Genomic DNA, 18,909 nt, shown 5'->3' on the forward strand with positions numbered 1-18,909 from the left:
CCAAAATGCCAGGGGTAGCAGAAGTGGCCTCACACGCCCTTTGACCTTCACTTTCACTCACACACATGCTTAGACTTACACCCACATTCATTACACACACTCTTTCTTACATAAACACACTCCCACCAAAAGCACACACACAATATACATTTAAAAACATTGTTTAATTACCTCAGATGCAAGGGAAGGTCAGGGGCATAGCTTCACGGGGGTTGTTCGGGTTGCTACGCCCCCCCAAAAATGTATTCTGTAAAACGGTTGGGTACAAGTGCTTTTAGTAGGTATATGGAGGTGTCTGTTGCATTTCTCCTGGGATTTTCACATGTACACAGACAAAAACACACACATTCTCTCGTCTCTGTGTTCTGGTTAGTTTGAAAAACGTTGTGTTTTAAGTACTTCTACATATATATAGCTTCCGTAAACTCAAAAGTAGAACCGTGCCCTAGTCAGTAGCACTAACGTCCCTCTGCTTCTTTATTTAAAATGCAGTCCAAACACGTCAGTGAAACCACAGTTCCTGCTGCGTAACTACACATCTGGAATTAGATACTGAAATCATCTTGTGGTTGATATACAAGTACGGAATTTGAAGTCTGTTTAAACAGATATGGAACCGATGGTAATTGTGTACTAATGAAAAAATGCACGTCACGCGCAAGAAACGACAGCTTTTGTTTGAAGGTCGTTTACCACGGCGAGTTGCCATTTTTGCTGTCACCAGTAAAGACACATGCGAGTTGCACCACACGAGTAACACATTGGGTACACGAATGAACAGACGTGACACTGCAACAAAGGTAAAAAAGAGAGAAAAAAATAATCCCAAAATAATTGGTAGCCACTGAAGCTGTATTTCAGGGATGCTGGGACTCACAGTTTGAATGAATATATAAGCAAGTTTGCCACTACTCCTGCTTGTTAATTTGCCCCACCCTTTAAAAGCTATGGATTAACCAGAGTAGCATTCCTCTAATTGAAAGATTTGCATTAGATTGATAAATTCTTAATCTTGTCGGTGCCACGTTGCTCCAGGCTATTCTGAGGCTTGTGTGCGGTGCCATGTCTGTCTGTGTTTTGTTTCCGCTAGAGGCCTTAGGTCTGGTGGTTTCTATTGTTCACAATGGCCCACTCCTGCTTCGTTCAATGCAATTCTCCTCTACCCCAGGCAGCTCGGAGCTCCTATCGACAGGCTCTGACCGTCAGCTGTCTCTGACACACTGGGGGCTTCAACTCGTGCCCGGCTATGCCCCGCGGTGTCTCGCAGCAAAGCGCTCCCTCAGCACTCTCCTGCGACTCAGACGACCTCCCCGGGGCCCGCCCTCTCCCTGCTCTGTCTGTGCGTTGATTCCAGTGTCAGGTCACATCTCTGCACAGCCCGCAGAGTCTCAATAGCCTTTTCTGATCTCTGCAGCCGCCCCAGCCCCGGCAGCAGGAAGTCTGCGCTTTCACAGTTGCATCCCTGGGGGTGGCAGTGGTAAGAGATATCCAGCTGCCACTGTGGTGAGGGAAGGCCTTGCCAATCATCCTAACTTGGTTTGTCTCGGCGAGTGTACTTTAATGGATGAATCTGTCTTCTAATGAGAGAATGAATGATTTATTTATTAGCCACATTTTTTCGAAAATCTCGGTAATCTTACAACCGGCGCGCTATACAAAGACATGGATACCATGGATCCTAGCAGCAGCATACGCACGTCCCGCACACTTATGCCAGTGACCTGCTTTAAAGAGGCAATGATGCTTAGATAGATTTTTTTATTTATTCTTGGACGAGTGTACGCGTTTTTCATGTTTTGTGTTTATTATTCGTACTGTTCACATGGAACGAGAAGTTGGTGGTTCTTTGATTTTACTCTCATTGTGCTGGTTAGGGTCATCACTGTACCAGCATCATCCACTCATTACATGATATGTAACAGTGCTTAATTTGTGCTTGTTTCTGGTGCTAAGCACCGGCACTTATTTTTGAGGGCCGGCGCTTATTTTCTGCCTCAAGCATTTCCTGTGAGCAAAAGACACATATGGGAAAGAGAGTGGAAGACAAAAACGAAAACGCGTCACGAAGGGAGAAAATGGAAAACTGCAAGAGTGAGCTGAAGGGGCAGGGAGTGGCTGTTAATTGATCGAAGAGGCCCGAGATGGCTTCGGGATTACGCTGCCTCAGTATTCCTTGCTCGCACCTTTAATTGAAGCAGCCGCGTGTTTAAGAGGAAGGCTTTGGGCACCGGCACCTTTTAATTTACAAATTAAGCACTGATATGTAAATCTCCCTGTGCCAGCTCCTTGCCTTGTCTCGCTTACTGCCTTGCACTGTACTGAACTGTTTATCAGCACCAGGGCACACAGTGTAGGTCACTATATGAAGTTGTATAACATGGTACCTCTCCAAATTACATTGCGAGGCTCTCATCCACTCTAGAGAAAATCAATAAATAAATACAATAATGGTGTAAAGGCAGTTTCATTGATTATTACATTTCCTCCTGGCTCACGCCTTGTTACACTGTGTTGGATCAGGGGCAGCTTGTACCTTTTGAAAGTGGTGGGGCGAGTGAAGTGCCCCACCACTTCCCAAAAAAAGAAAAAAAAAGAAAAAGTAAACCACCCTTTCCTCCAAAAGCCCAAATAAAACCATAATACTAAGTACAAAACAAACACAACTATTACACTAACATACATGCATTACACATTTAAAATAAAAAGGCTCTTACCCACGGCTGTGCGTCCTCCTTGGTGCTCTTCTCCTTCTCCAATGCCGGAAGAGCTGCCTTAATCAATACAGACGCTGCTCTCATGCTGTTAACCAGCATGAGAGAAGCTCCTGGATTGGATGTAGCATCCTGGCTGGACGCTCCTCCAGGCCCTAGAGGCCTGTGCTTGGTCTCCGCTTGGTCTTGAGACAGCTGAGTGGAGAGCTTCAAAGTGTGCATGTCACGTTGGTCAGCACAAAACAGCTGGCCATAGCGACATGCACACTTTAGAGCGTCCTGTCAAGCCACTGCTCCAGTCCTCTGCTGCCACTCGGCAGTAGAGGACACGCTCAGCATGTCAATTGGTTGGTGCGCACTGTGCGGGTAAAAATAAAATGCCAATTAAATCTTTTCATTGCCATTTTATTTTTGCCTGCTCGGCTTGCAGCGGGCAGGGGGACACTTTTCCCCCGCCCTCGAGAAGAAAACACTGCTAGTAATGAGTTGAGATGACTTTAAAAAATCGTATAGTATGTAAGTATTAGTTGTAAGGGGTTTGGCACAGGAATATCTGGCGGCTCGTCTTTTACAAAGTCGGTGCACTCTCATGGTCCTTTTCAAATGGAAAAGTGAGAGACTGAACAGGTGAAGACTCTATAGGAAGTGGTTAGATGCACTGCAGCATTCTTGATGGAGCCACTGCAAGGAAGCAAGAGCTGGGATTGTATAATTAAATGAACACTGATTCCACACCTGCATCAAAACTGAAGTGCAAACTATGAATAGTGAACAGCCTGCCCAGATTAAAAAGGGGAGAGTCAGGGCCAACCCTTCAACAAGAAGACATTAAAATTTTTAGTTTTGCTTGTTACATTATTATAGAGATGGTTGATTCAAAACAGGTGAAGGTCTAACACAACACACTTGCAAATTGTGTAATCCTGCATTTACTAGCTTGATGTGCTGTTGTTTCGCTGGTGTTTAGGTGGAATGGAAGGGTTAATTAGGCAATTTACTTCAGAGGAAGAGCGACAGGCCATGGAAAGAGGGCACCAGCTTCTGAGTCCCACTAAACCAGGCAGTCTCAGGAGATATCAGACCTTTTTTCTAGAAAACTGTGGTCCTGTTAAGCCCAGCAGAACAAAGGAAAAAGCAGTGAAGAAGAGAAGCTGCCCGTGAGAGACAGAAAGACTTACAGAGAAAGTCTGATTCACACAAAGCTGCATCAAAGGAGAGACCCAGAGTAACATTTCCAGTGAATCTATGAAACTGGTGGTCAAAGTGTAGCTGTAAATGTTTCAGGTGTTCATTAAGCAGCGTCACCACCCACCTGTGTAATAATATGATTATTAAGATATATGCAAATCAGCGCAATCTGACTGCGTTTGACAGTAGTTTCACCAATCTTAAAGAAATCTCTGTATATCTGCCCAGCTACGTCTGGCAACAGTGCAAAGTGGCGTGTCAAGGGTGGGAGTTGGAGGGGGACGTGGAACGTGGAACAAAACAAAACCAACAGATGCAGAACAAAGCAAAACCAATAAAAAATATATTTTTTAAAAACTTACTTCCGCATCGCCACTCTTCCCCTCTCTGCTGCACTGCCCTGCAGCCAATCCTAATGCTGCATGAGGGCAGCATTAGGATTGGCCGGATCACCCTGACTTGGTGCTCCCAGAGAGACTGGGAGCCTGTGCCTGCTCTCTCCAGCCCGGCAACACAGTGCCAGGTTGGAGAGAGCTCAGTGCGCATGTGTGTGGCCAGCCTGAGACGGGCGGCCAAACACACTTGCACACTGAGGGGACTACACACCACGTCCCTTCATGGTTGTCATCACCCCATGGCCCGCCCCTTTCAAAATAAAACGATAATAAACATTGTTTATTATTGTTTTATTTTTAAAGTTTTGCAGCTGCTGCTGGCAGAGGGCCAAAGCTCCTCCGCCACAGCGGAGGAGCACCACTGTATCTGCCCCACACATGTATGTAGTAAACACAAGTGTTCAGTGGGTTTCAACCCAGTGGTCAGTTCATGGGTCTCCCCAGGACAAAGTTAACTGCCTTTGCATTCTCCTAATACCAATAAGGTAGCATGTCACGTTGCATTTTGGGTAAATATCCAACGTGGAGTCAGATCTCTTTGTGAATTGTATATCTGCAATGTTCAAAAGTGAATTCAGTATGGGCTGTGTGCTCCTGATAACTCGTGCGGGTATAGTTGCTCTCCGTCAGAAGGCCCTGTTGTTCCATTCTGATGAAATCACCCACGTCCAACAAAACAATCATCTATATTCAGAGGGATCTGACTCGACTTTGGGTACTTTACCGTAAATATTAGACCCATAAACTGACGACTAGGTCGAAACCTTGACGTAGATCATTGGTTGTAATAGGATTAATCCTCCTCTGGCAGAACCTTGTGAATATCGTGTGGTTTTGTCTAACAAAAAGTACACCTAATGATTGTGTTGTGTTTGTAATGCAATGTATAAATATTTCACAGCGTTTGTATTGTAATGTATAAATATTTCACAGCTATGAGCACTGCACCACCTGCACTTTGTTGATTTCGTTTTTATTACAATACACTGAATATACATGGAATAAAGTGGCCTGGTACAATAATTCTGTTTACATTAGTTGTGATTAGAATTTAGTTTGATGCATACAGGTACAATCTGGGGATGCTAACCAATAACGGAAACTAATTGGACACTTGTGTTAATTACAAATTGATTACCCTAGTCCGGGTTGGGTCTGATGAAAGGTTCTTGGTCCATATATATGTATATTTACCCCCACATGGACAGCAATATTTTCTATCTTGCACCTGCCAGGAGTCCTGCCTACACCCCTTATAAAACACCCTGGCCATTACCACAGGGTTTTTTAACACATATATCTTGTGAAATATCTTCCATGTCATTCCTCCGGACTCTGCCTTCATAGCTTTGTCATAACTTGATTCCTACATCACCAAAGACAGTAGTAGTCCTACTTTGAAGATGACCCTGAAAATCCTTACTATGGATCCCAAATTGAGGAGGTTGTGTCCTAATATTGGTCATTATCAAAACATGATTCCTCAGTGGTGCACTTAGGCAGTATCCTCCTGGATAACCAGATTCTACTACCCAAGAGCAGCAAGGAAGCCAGTCTGAATACATGGGGGTTTTGTTTCCCGATGGATGGAAAGTTGTAATTTAGTCAATGATTTTGTGGCTTGTTGAGATGAATAGTAGTAGCCTTTAGTAACAAAATAATGAGGTGATTATGTTCATTGGAGAGGTACCTATTGTACTGAAAGCAGCAGTAGAGAGAAAATGTACAGCAGGTCAGAACATACGGTCACCTAACCAAATTCAACTATTGCTACAAAAGCCCTGGGAAATACTGTCTGTTGACTGCCTGGACTTCATGCAGGGGTTACAGCCAGTACCTTTGTGATTGCCTAATAGTACTTTGAAAGAATGTTATATTACCATTTGTGCAACTCAACTATCCACAGCAGAGCACATCCTGTCTTCATTGCCTTGAAATGTAGGTCGCGTGGGGGATGCTTGCACTGGTTGCCTTACAGTGCCCTCCACTTGAAAAACCAACTCGTCCCTTGAAAGGCGTAATTTAGGTTTGTAAAAGGGAATGACAATTTCCAACCCCCTCTTTCAGACACTAGTTGAACAAGGTTTATGTTCCCTAGAATGTTTTGAAGAAGCAGCTCAATTCCACCCACACAGCGGCTGTCGACCAGTGTTTACAAATTAATTCCCAGTCTCCCTGGAATCCCTTTGATGCCGATGAATTTGCATGACTGTAATGTTTCTCACATAGTATAGGAGTTAGAACTGGGTCCAGCTATGAATCTGAGATCTGGCTCAGGCTCTTGTTGGAGAGGATGCTTTTCAGGCGTCGAAGAGTCAAAACAGTCATGACTTTTTAAACATGCAAGTCTCCTGATTAATAGAGGGTGTGGCATGTGCCGTGAACCAGTTAAGCCTTTCAGACTGATAGGCTCCCGTGATTTTGTCTGAGGAATATTTCTTGGAAATATTTTCATCCACCTCAGTTTTCCTGCTCGCGCCTTCAGTAATTCTGCAGAAGGAAGGCCAAGCCGAGCATCGGATGCAAGGATCAAAAAGGGACACAGCTTTGGAGAGGGCTCACGGCTAATAAACACATGTTATGTTTTAGCCAGATAATAATAGATGACTCTGTTGGCACAGACAGCAGCTCCTTGCCTGTTCACTTAAGAAACTGTGTATAAAATTATTTTAATTCAGTAGAAAAATCAATGTATCTTATTAATGATGCGCTTCATATCTCATGATAATGTCAGGTGATGATCAAGTGCCAACCTCCAAAAACAATAACTGAGGTAAATGTGAATATTTCTATGAATAGGCCTCTTCTGTATGCATCTCGGGCAAGGCAAGGAGTTTTGAGCTTATCTGATTTATTATTAGTAGCGCTGTATGATGCCCATAGCTTACCAGATTTATATGTGCATATTTATATAGTGTTGATAGTAAACCTCAGTGTCCTGTTTTGATTTTGGTTTGACTGGACTGGTTGTCCTACTACCATACCATGGTCCAGAATGACTTAGAACTGGTTGGTTTCCGGAACCTTTCCAAGGCCGGTTTGCTTGAAATGTGCACAGTCGGGGGAGGTTCATTGTGCATTTTCTTCAGTGGGGTGCATATAGAGTTGCCACCTTGCTCAGTATCAGCCCGGTACCTTGTTTTCAGCCATGAGCTTTCAACAGTCCAACTAATATGTTCTTGAAGTTGTAGTCTTAGTTTGCGTCCATAGAACCAAATTGACTAAGTTGCTTAGTAAAAAATATTGCAACGCAAAAGCCCAGCTCTGGTATAGTGATGTCCTGACCACATGGAGCTAGCTGGCAACGCTAGGTGTTTTGTGCTGTTTGTTTCACTGCTGAGCTAAGGGGCTGGTGTTTGGACAGGCAGGTAACACATAGAGCGTGTAAATTTCACACTAACTTTTTGCAACCAGTCTACCATTTTGCAATGTGACCTACATAAAAAGAGTTTGCATCGCAAAATGCCATTAAGCGATGGTTACTAAACAACCTGGCTAAAGATTATTAATTTGGAATGTCTCGCCTTGCAACTCTTTGCTGTTGGCTACGGCCGTGTGTTGGTGGCCTGAAAGGCACAGCAGACCTCCATTTGCATACCCAAATTGATTTGTTTTTAAATAGCTCATGTCTTCAAAGAGACAGGCTCCGTATTAAAAAATGTTTCCTGTTTGGGAAGACCTTAAGAGGAAGCTTGCAGGCGTCCCCTCGACAACTACCTTCTCAATGTGAGATCACCCAGCATGATTCCTAAAGTTTCCCCTTTGCAAATCAGATACCACCTGAACCCGTGTGCTGTTTCCAATCAAAGGTTTGTGACACAAATGGAATCATCAACACTGATACATGTCATTGCTCATCACAATTAGGGGAAGGTCCCTTAATCGCCCTCTCTTAATTGCAATTCTGAATAAGTTGCAGAACTCCTTTTGCAAGTCGGAAAGCTATTTCTGAATCGTAAAAAGGGTTTAGTAGCAAATAAAAAACTGTTCTGCAGTCACAAATCATGTGAAGTTGCAAATCAGGTTTGTGACTGCAAAATGTTTTGAATTGGAAGGCCGTAATCTCCTTCCTGTTTGTTTTTCTGTTCTCTGTTTTCTTCTACGTGTAAAGGTGGCTATGAAGGATTTTGTTAATGGCCTTAGATGATGCTCAACTCCATCTTTAACCAGTGGAATTTTTAAAATTTTACAGCGAAGTGCTGCTTGGATGTTGTTTCTCACTACTTTGGCTGCAGCTTGTTAAATCCTTTGTAAGCATGTTGTCAATTTTTGATGAAGCCTAGGTTTGGTATGTTTTCACAGGAAGGTAAAGGTAATTCGCTATCACCGACTTTTTTACGTTGAGGAATTAGGTTGTTGTGATACAGGGATACTACTGTACTGCCTTTTTTTCCTCACCTCAATTCTTCTAGTTTCCTCGGTTACCAAATGTACATTATGCCCTTCCCATAGTCTTATCCAGCTTGACTTAGCCAGGAGGGTCTTCTCCTATAGGGTCCATATGGAGTTTCCGTCTGTCAGGTGCTGTGTAAGAATAGCCCACAATACCATTCATTTTCACTGTGGGTTTAGTGTCCTGCCTATCCAAAGGGTGCCATGAAGGAGCTAGGAGATTTTAACATGAGTCCATTCGCTCAAAAGATCCCACGCTTGAATCCTTTGTGTGTTCCCTATCTAGGGGTTTCTGTTTTATGTCAGATGTTATGTCATGTTGTGTTACCCGTAGTTGTTTGGAAATGTATCACTTTGCCTCTCTGCCTAGAGGTGAATGCCAGAATATTCCACATAAAGTTGAAGACTCCCCTAGTCTTCCAAGCTTGTTTGCTTGAAAGGCGTTTACAACAAATGGTGTGAAACGTTAGGTGGTTGCCCAATCACTTAACATTCTAAAATAGTTCTTGAATTGGGAGTTATAATTCATGTTTTATTTGAGTAGGCCTGTTGCATCTTTCCTCCTACTGTGCTGACTGTTCCTCAAATATCTGCCATTGTGGTCGCTTTAAAGTGTATTTTAAATGGCTGTTGGAATGCAGACTCTTTTTCCCTTTCGCATATTTACCACCTGGTGTCTTGTGTCCCCTTGTTGGCAACTTCCCTGTCAGTGGGGCTCGGGTCCTCGGTTTTTGTTGTGAGTGGCCTAGTATCCTCCTCTCCCACTCAGACCGGCTAACTTGGATCTCAGGGAGTTGCTAGCTCCTTTGAGATCTTACTTGCGTCAGGGAGAGCCCCTTTCATAAAAGAAGACGGGGTTAAGTTGTGAATCAAATGCCAATATATTTCCGATGAGTGGAACACCCTGGTTTACCATAGAAAACAAGCATTTGCAATGCAACTGGTCTCGCATTACGTCGAGTTAGAGCTATTAGAGTTGTAAAATCCTAACGGGACTATTCTTGCCATATTAAATGGAAAAAAACGAGCGCGATCGCGCTGCGAAATAAAGAGAAAGGGTAGTCCAAAAACCATACAGAAAACATGGAGCCTGGTATGTTTCCAGTATTTCACCAGTGCGCTCGAGGAGGGCTAAACACCGGAAAAGGCACGACCCACCCATGCCTTTCACGAATTAAAACAAGCGGATTTTAAAAGGCAAGCCCACGAGCCAATGAAAGTGACTGACGTAACATGGGCGTGGGTAAAATCCCCCTAAAGAGAGAGGGATGGAGAGCTTTGCGCTCGCCCCTATAAAGCAAATTAAAGTGTGCTGAGCAGAAGCCACGGAGAACACGCAGGCAGGATGGTTGTGCTGCGCTCTTTGATTGCCTATTTTTGCACCGGCCGCTTGGTAGCGCGCTTAATCTTCTCACGGGCGTTAAATACCAGGAATGCTAAAAGTTCAAGCTCGGGGTCTCAGCAGCTTTTGAAAGGTATGTGACATTTGGGAGGTGTTTGCATTCCACCCAAGCTCCGTGCCTCTTGTCGCGCGACCGACATCTCCAAGACTACAATACCCTGCCCAGCTGTTGGCGTAGTTCCCTAATGCCCAGATTCTTCGGCGAGAGGCTCGGCTCAGCATCGCTCTAAGGATGCGGGAGGGCTTCGCAGGCGTTCCCCGGCCGCTGAGCGCATCCGCAGTGTGTACGTCTCCTCGGCGACGGAGGGCTGTTTGCTGAAGACCGCTAGCAATATATTTAACTGCCCGAGGGCAGTCAAGTGTATTCCAGTGACGAAAGCTGACGGAAAAATTCATACAGGGGAAGCTTTTTCTGACAGTTCGTCCTTTTTATGGACATATGTCTAGAAAGTGTACTGTTACAAATACATTAAGGTTGCTCCCAGTCGTGTTTAAGGTGGGGTCTGCTAACCAAGGTTAGTACATTTCTGATGGGGTGCGTCCGCCAGCGTGTTCTGGTTTCACCCCAGCAGATCTGATTCAAGTATGTGTTTTCAGGTCGGAGACAAGCACAGAATAGGGGTGCACGAGTAGTGGTTTCATATGGTGCGCGAGAACTAGAGCAGCGTGTGTACCATGTTTGACGAGAATTTGTAGCAAAAAGGAGTGAGAGGAGACTTAAGCAGTAGATGCCAGGGTGGAATGTATGCAAGTGTAGGGTAACCTATGTGGGAAGTACTTTTTGGTGTGATGCATATGAAAGGATGTCTCAGCAAGCGTGCAGCGACACCAACACCTGCACATATTGCTGTAATAAATTAGTGTTTGAAAGAGCCAAAGAGTTCTGAAAGCAAGCAATGCCTTTGAGTGACCAGGGTATTTGAAGCAGGAGCGGAAGTTGGACCTCTAAATAAATTTGCACCCCCATAGCAGAATCGCGAAATGGTTCCAGGTGAAGCACTACCCTGTCTCTGTACCACATTATGTGATCTCATGATTGATGAATGAATATTTTAAATCAGAAAAATCATCTTTATCAGCCTTTGATCTTACTATGAGCATTATTTAAAGTGCCATGGCTTCAGCTCTTCCTGTAGTTCCCTAAGAGCTCTCAATGTAAAACCCTCGTCTCTTGTATTTGCCAGTCCACTATGTAAACCCATTATCATTGCATTTTTCAAAGAGTTCAAAATATTTTTTTTAAAAACTGACTCTCAAATTAATACGCTAAAGCAGTCCAAGGCTCACTCAGAGGTGAGCAACACATAAAAAATAATACAAAATAAAACCGTGTCTAATTGTTTTTTTTCTTTAAAAAGGGGAAGAAAATCATACTACTAAATATTATTCTCGACAAATGTATTCATTATTTTTTTATGAAATGGCAAATCAGAACCCCTGTCACGTTAAGGAACTAACTATGTAAATTAAGTCTGTTCTCGCAATCTGTAATGTACCATGTGCCAATTTACGCACCCACTGGCTGTAATAATATAAACCTGCAATGATCATGCATGTGCATACTGACAAACGTGAGGCTTTTCAGAAGCAAAAAACTTAAGTCTACTGGCTTGGTCACTATTTCACAATGTAAAATAAGAGGCCTACTGCCCTTGTCACTGCGTTTAAAAAAAAACATAAACCCGACTTTAACATGAATATGAACTTGTCATCTTGTCTAGAGAGATCCAACAAACATTGTAGGCAGACCCAAAGTATTCATTGCCAGTCCTCTTCTCGAGATGCCAGCCTTTTACTGTAGCCTGATCTCAAGAGGGACGTCTGTAATAAAGTCCTTCCGATTGTATTTGTCAAGTTCAAATGTAAAGCTCCTTCCTATGGTGTTTGCATGGCGTTCAGAATTTTATTTGTATTTGACCGAGGGCTTATCATGTAAACCCTCTTCCTATTGTATTTGTCAGGAGATTTACGGTGTACAGACATTGCCTATGGTATTTGGAAAGGAGCTCACAAATTAAAACCCCTTCCTATTGACTTTGCGGAGTTCATAATGTAAATCTCCTGCCTATGGTGTTTGGCAAATAATTCAACGTAAAACCCCTTCTCCAAGATTTGTCGGAGAGCTCCCAATGTGATACCCCTCTGTACGGCATGGTTCTTGGTGTTACTCCGTGCAAAGCCACTTCAAACTCTTATCTGACTTGAGTTCTGCGTTAACAAGGCCCCTGTCAGTTATCAGCAATGATAACTACTTCTGAATTAGAAAATGCTTGACTGCAGGCTTTAACATATATATTTTGTTTTACAAGCCACCCATAAGTGCCAATTAGCTTCAACATATACGTTTCTCAATGAATAAATCAAAAGAAATCAGACCTCTGGCCTGTAACATAACTTTCCCCAATAGCCTAGATCATTGTCTTTTCATCATAACAAACTCGGGTCTAGTATATTGAGCATAATCTGTGCAATACAAGCGCTTTGCTTTTAGCAGAAGCAGACAACTGCTGGCCAATCAAATCTTGCATGGAAGAATATTAAAATGTGGACAGAAAGTATCTTCTGACAAATTATTCGAATTTAGGCGAAATACCTATCTTGCACTGTGAGCTATATTTTAGCATAAAAGGCCTCCCTGCGTACATTTTTGGGCAAGAACACTCATTTCATGCTAAAAATAGCACAGAATCTTTTGTAACACAAACAAAAGCCACGCATGTTCTGTTCGTTCATGTGTCCGTGCAATGGGATTTTTACCCAAATATACCCATTTACACAGCATAATTTAGTGACTTTGTTTTAGCGAATGAATTTAGTCCTCTGTTCTCGGAAGAAACCGTTCCATGTATCGCCCCACTTTGTGGTGGAATCAGAGACAGTCAGCTGGGATTGCTAGCAGGTGAAGAGAGTGTAGGTTAGTATGTACAGTGATTGCAAGGGTGAAAAGATAAGCTAAAGGAAGTTTAGAATATGAATTGGTTGCAGACAAGTGATCACTAGTTTTTGAGAAGGAAGTGATTAAAGGCTACGTACGGGTCAAGACGTGTGCAATTCACATAAGTACATATAGAAAAGTAAACTAGAGAGCATGTAGGTTTTCGTAGGAGTTAAAAAAAAAAATATATATATATATATATATAATTTTGAACAGGAGTGGAATAAGGGGAGCGGAGCATGCTAAGAATGGTCGTTATTTGGTGATCATAAATCAGTGTCATTTTTATTCTTTTCCGGGATTAGGGAGTACAGCGGGAAGAAGATTGATGGATTGGATGTAGTCTTGAGCAGGTGACAGTTTTTTTGGGCAGTGTTTAAGTTGCTCCTTATGGATGTACGGTTCAGTGCCTATTCCTGGGAAAAATTCTGTTTGCTAGTCCAAGAGCAAGTGTCTTCTAGTAATTGAGAGGTCTGTAGAAGTGTCACACTTTCAATTAGTTTGCTAAGGAAGGAGCCATTAGGGTCTTCTGAGTCGAAGTTGTTGTTCTTGAATAATGGGCTTATGTTTGCTTTCTTAAAGTCCTGTGGAAAGATTCATGAGGATAGATATGAGTCTATTAATTGTAGGTATGTCTGGCAATGTTTAGAATGAAATGTTGTCATTGCTTTGTGTAGTAAAGGACACTAGATTGTAACAAACCTTAATACTTATCTCAAAAACTTCAGTTCCCTGGCAGAAACAGAACTTTAAGAAACTAAGGGCCAGATGGAGGTAGCCTTTTGCGCCTCGCAAACAGCGAAAAACGCCGTTTGCGAGGCGCAAAAGGCCTCACGCGATGCAGAAACACATATTGCGAGTCGGTACTGACTCGCAAAATGTGTTACCGACTCGCAAATAGGAAGGGGTGTGCCCTTCCTATTTGCGAGTCGCACCGCGATGTAGAGTTGATTTGTGACCGCGAAAGCGGTCGCAAATCAACTCGCAGTTACCATCCACTTGAAGTGGATGGTAACTCATTCACAAAGGGGAAGGGGTCCCTATGGGACCCTTTCCCCTTTGTGAATGCTCACAAAATTATTTTTTCAGAGCAGGCAGTGGTCCTATGGACCACTGCCTACTCTGAAAAAAACCGAAACAAAAAGGTTTCGTTTTTTTTTCTATTTGCAGCTCGTTTTCCTTTCAGGAAAACGGGCTGCAAAGAGAAAAAAAAAAAAAACTGCTTTATTTAAAAGCAGTCACGGACATGGTGGTCTGCTGTCTCCAGCAGGCCACCTTCCCCGTCAGTGCCTAGACTCGCTATTGGGTCGCAAACTGCGATCCACCTCCATAAATATTTATGAGGTGGGTCTTTGCGACCCCATAGCGAGTCGCAGAAGGTGTCTGAGACACCTTCCTGCATAGCAAATTGCGAGTCGCAATTTGCCACTTACCTACATCTGGCCCTATGCTCGGGTACAGCTGGACACTCCCAGATGTATGGCCTGTTTTGTAGTTTATAATAAAAACAAGGGACCCCGTGCTATGGAAAGCGGGTTCTAGGGCAAGGAAACTGCAACAAAGTAGAGAAAAAACCTTGGCAATCTGATTTATTTTACATGCTCAATACTATAGTATAAATGGCTCAGACAGAATAATTACTTTTTATAACTTAACCTTTATTATCCCTAAAAGCAGCATCTCATCATTGTATTATTTATATGTGAGAAATGTCTACGTAAACAATCAATACATTAAAAAACCATATAGACCCCACCACTTACATATGTTCTCCTGCTTTCATGCAGGTAGGAAAGTCTCTTTTTGGCCTGGTTATCCCCACCTTTTGCCTGTTATCAGTGCTGTTTTGACTGGGATCCTGCTAAACAGGACCCCAGTTATTGTGCTCCCTCCTCTAAAGTTGGGTGCTTTACACTCCACAATTGGCATATTGGTGTACCCCTGTAAGTCCCTAGTACATGGTACTTGGGTACCCAGGACATTGGTACACCAGGGGACCCCCAACCCCCATGGGCTGCTGCATGTATTATGCCACACATGGGAGCCCATGCAAACTGCCTGCAATTTGCAGCCTGCGTGAAAAGGTGCATGCACCCCTTCACTGCTGGTCATAGCACCAGGTCACTTTGTCACCCCTCTGCAAGGCCTTTTTAACCCAAAGGACAGAGTGCAGGTCCCTGTGTGTGAGGGCACCCCTGCATGAGCAGAGGTGCCCTACGAACTCAAGTCCCAATGCACTGGACACTATAAGTGTGGGGAAGGCATTTTACCTGTGTACTGGCGACAGGTCACCTGTGGTCCAGCTACATAATGATATCTCCGAACCTGGGCATGTTTGGTATCAAACATGTTGGAATCATACCCCAATACTGTTGCCGGTATTGGTTGTATGGTTCCTTGCACTCTGGGGGCTCCTTAGAGGAACCCCCAGTATTGCTCCTACCAGTCTTCCATGGTTTGCGAGCAGTCCACGCTGCTGCAGCCCCTCAAACAGATTTGTGCCCTCTTGCTGCTTGACCAGCTCAAGGCAGCACAAATGATTTCCTGTGGGAGAGGGGATGCAACACTCTCTCCCTTGGGAATAGGTGTTACTGGGCTGGGGAGGGGTAGCCTCCCCACGGCACCGGCTCTCTTTGAAGAGCACACTTGGTGCCCTCCTTGCATAGTCTGGGTTGCACCAGTCCACAGACTCCCAGTCCCTGCTCTGGCATGAAACTTCACAAAGGAAGGGGGAGTGACCACTCCCCTGTCCATCCCCCACCCAGAGGTGGTGCCCAGAGCTCCTCCAGGTGGCCACTTTATTCTGCCATCTTGGAAGCAAGATGTGCAAAGGCCCCTGGGAGCATCTGGTTGGTCAGGACAGGTATCGGACATCAGTGACCCCCTCTGATAGGTGGTCACCCTGCAGAGTGACCAAGCCCCCTGTTACAGCTATTTAGGGACTCCCTTGAGGGTGGGTCCCCAGACTCAGCATGCAGGGCTCCTCTGCATCGACCTCTTCTGCTCCTGGCCACCGGAACCGCTGCAGGACTTCTCAGGAACCAAACAAGCCTGCAACTCCTGAGACCGCCTCGCCTTGCAACACTGTTTCTCCAGGTCCTTCCAGCAATTGCAACTTTTCCACAGCTGTGCATCCTCTGGGGCTGGCAAGACTTCACCTGCACCGAAGAAGCAAGAAGGAATCTCTCCTGGATGAAGGAGTCACTCCCCTGCATCTTCAGGCACCTAGGGCAACAAAGTCTGGCTGCTGGGATCTGCTCACCCTTGAAACTGTGTGGATCCCCCAACACAGGTTGTGGTTCTACGTGGTCCTCTTGGTCCTCTCTGCCTTCTGTCCAACTTGGGAGACAGTGAGCCTTTGCCTTTCCTTGCAGGACAGAATCCCTGTAACTGCGACTCTTGCAGCAACCAAGGCTTGTTGACTCTGCTCCGAGGGCTCTTCAGGCTCCAAGTAGCCCCAGCCTCTAGCACTTCATCCTTACAAGGACAGTATCCTTTCTGCTGCTCCAGCGACGTCTCTCCGGGTGTGCTGACTGGGCCTCACTACAACTTACTGTGCCTGCTGCCAGTGGGTTGCCCTTGGGGGGTTACAACTGCTTCTGCTGGCTCTCCCGGCTGCTGAGGGTCAGCCTGGACTCTTCCCTTTCCCCCCCCCCCCCCCCCCCCCCCCCCCCCAACAGTCAAGTGCCCTGGACCTTGCTGGTCCTCCGCAGCGGCGCAAATCCTCATCTGTCCAGATTTACACTTGCCAAGGCTTGTTGGTGGTCCCCCTGTCCACTGACCTGCATTCAACCCGGCAACTGGCAGGGGACAGCTTCTGTAGGACCTCTGCAGCTCCTGGGCTCCACAGTTGACCATCAACTTCCACAGTCGACCCAGATTTCCTTCCACAGAAGGATGGGTAGTGCCTCCTGTCCCACCTGGACAATCCTGCATGTACTGGACTCTGTCCCCTTCAATGATAGCCCCTGTAGGGTATCTCGACACACATGAGGACGACATCTTCCAAAGCCACATTTGCTTGTAACTTGAAACAATGAGCCACTGCATAAGTCTGGCCTCCCCCATCGTGGAGCAGCTCTCTCTCACAGAAAACCGCAACCCCTGGTACACAAAACTGGTTACTGTGGAGACGGGCATATTTATGGGATTGTTCTCTTCTGGAGGAGGAGGAACCTCCTGTAATGTGGCTTTGGAAGGCGCCCAGGGGCAGCCAATGCAACATCTGCAAAGACTTAGGAAAAGTACAGCCAAGTATGCAAAAAGTTCAAGCTTTGAACTCTAGCAGTGCAGCCTCAGGACGCACTCGGCCATAACTCAGGGCTCACGCCACAAACCATGACTCACTCAGCTCTTCTTTATGTGAAACATCTCAGCTGTTTTCTTCCTCTTTATTTTTAACTGCATGTACCCAAAAGCAGAGGATATGAGTCTGTGTGGCCAGGGTGGCATGCAAAGGAAAAAATGCCTCCAAGAGCAGCTGGAACCGAGGATCCACTGGTGAGATCTGTCTGTCTAGTGGCTAGAACTCTACCTGTGCGGTAGCAAGGTGTAGACAGCAGGGACTTCAAGGCTTGCTGGTTTGTGCTAGACACGGCTCTATGCAATGCCATAAATGCTGTAAACGTATCTAGTGTGTTCCTTCTGCAGCCACCTTCAGAAATTCCACCCCAAAATTGGAAGAAGGCCAATCTTAGATGATGTGGAAGCCACCCTGTCTTCCACATCGCTCTCTGGCCCATAAGGCCTACCAAGCGTCTCCCTATAACTTTTTCATCCCATATGGGGTTGTGGCCCAGTGAACCCGACATATATCCAGTACAGCGATACAGCTAAGGGAGCTTGTGTGTGCCTGCCAGCCGAGGGAAGTATCTAACTGCCCTGCCATGCTTTGTCTTGATACCTAGATTCCACAGTGAAGTCTTTCCCACTCTGCAAACCTGGTTGTTCCCACGGTGCCTGCCACTGAACAGAATAGTGGATTAAAATTCCCTGCCCCAATGCTTGCAGAGCACAGACCTGCCCTCCTCCCTGCATCTACATTCTTATAACCTTGGAATACTGGCTGGGGAAGGGTTGTGGGGAATGAAATGAGTGTCTTGGGTCCGTTATTCACCCTCTGAGAATTCAGCTTGCATGCACAACAAACGTATTTCATCAGCTAGGTTAGGAAGAGTCTCCCTGCCTCCCCTTCTCCATGTGAGGCAAAGATTGTCACGTGCCAGGACTGGGGGTAGCGTCCAGTATGTAGACCCACGCTGTATGAGATACGTTGTGTGCCATGACCTGTGGTTTTGTAAATATAAAGAAAGATAGATCACCTGGGATGAACAGGTATCCAGATACCAGAAGTTGCCGTTACTGTTTGGCTGCCTTGCATAATTACTTATGTCACTCAGAGTTCTGCCATTGGCATATCTCGAGGAGGTTATGGGTGTCCTGCTTCTGAGGTGTTAAGCCAAGATGCTTCACTGAAAGGGGTGGTGTAATCCGTGCATAACCCCCGAGCTAGACTAATTTAGTGGCAAACGAGTGCCTGGTTATTAGGAACGCTAATGTAAAAAAGTGTCAAGAGAATGCATGAATATGTAGCATTGACTGTAGATTGATACTTTTAGCACTTGAAATAAGTCACGTTTTAAGAAGCAGTCTTAAAAAGGTAAACGGGCATTTAGAGCTGTACCAAAGCACACGCATTTCAGACATCCACATAAGTTGCATGGTTCTGCAGTGCCGGGCTGATGATATATAGAGATGCTGCACAAAACTCCTCCTTGAGGCAACTGAGGGCCAAGTTATGGTGGGTGGCATTGAGTAACCATGGGCTGGCAAGGAGCTCAGCTTTCCTATGTGGTTTAAGGCTGGAGCGCCTACTTTCTCTAATAA

The 18,909-nt window shown here is 45.0% G+C and overlaps 1 protein-coding gene across 2 annotated transcripts in view; it reads left to right on the plus strand.

Annotated features, from left to right (window-relative positions):
* Window positions 1-9,952: 9,952 nt before the first annotated feature.
* The window catches only part of LOC138284364 (uncharacterized), a 228,662-nt gene continuing 219,705 nt past the window's right edge, over window positions 9,953-18,909 (plus strand). For both annotated transcript variants that reach the window (XM_069223057.1, XM_069223058.1), the window contains exon 1: window positions 9,953-10,161. The gene's annotated coding sequence lies outside the window, so the exon portion shown is untranslated. The remainder of the gene's footprint in view (window positions 10,162-18,909) is intronic.

This window comes from Pleurodeles waltl, chromosome 3_1 (assembly GCF_031143425.1).
Source record: "Pleurodeles waltl isolate 20211129_DDA chromosome 3_1, aPleWal1.hap1.20221129, whole genome shotgun sequence".
In the NCBI taxonomy this organism is placed as follows: Eukaryota; Metazoa; Chordata; class Amphibia; order Caudata; family Salamandridae; genus Pleurodeles; species Pleurodeles waltl.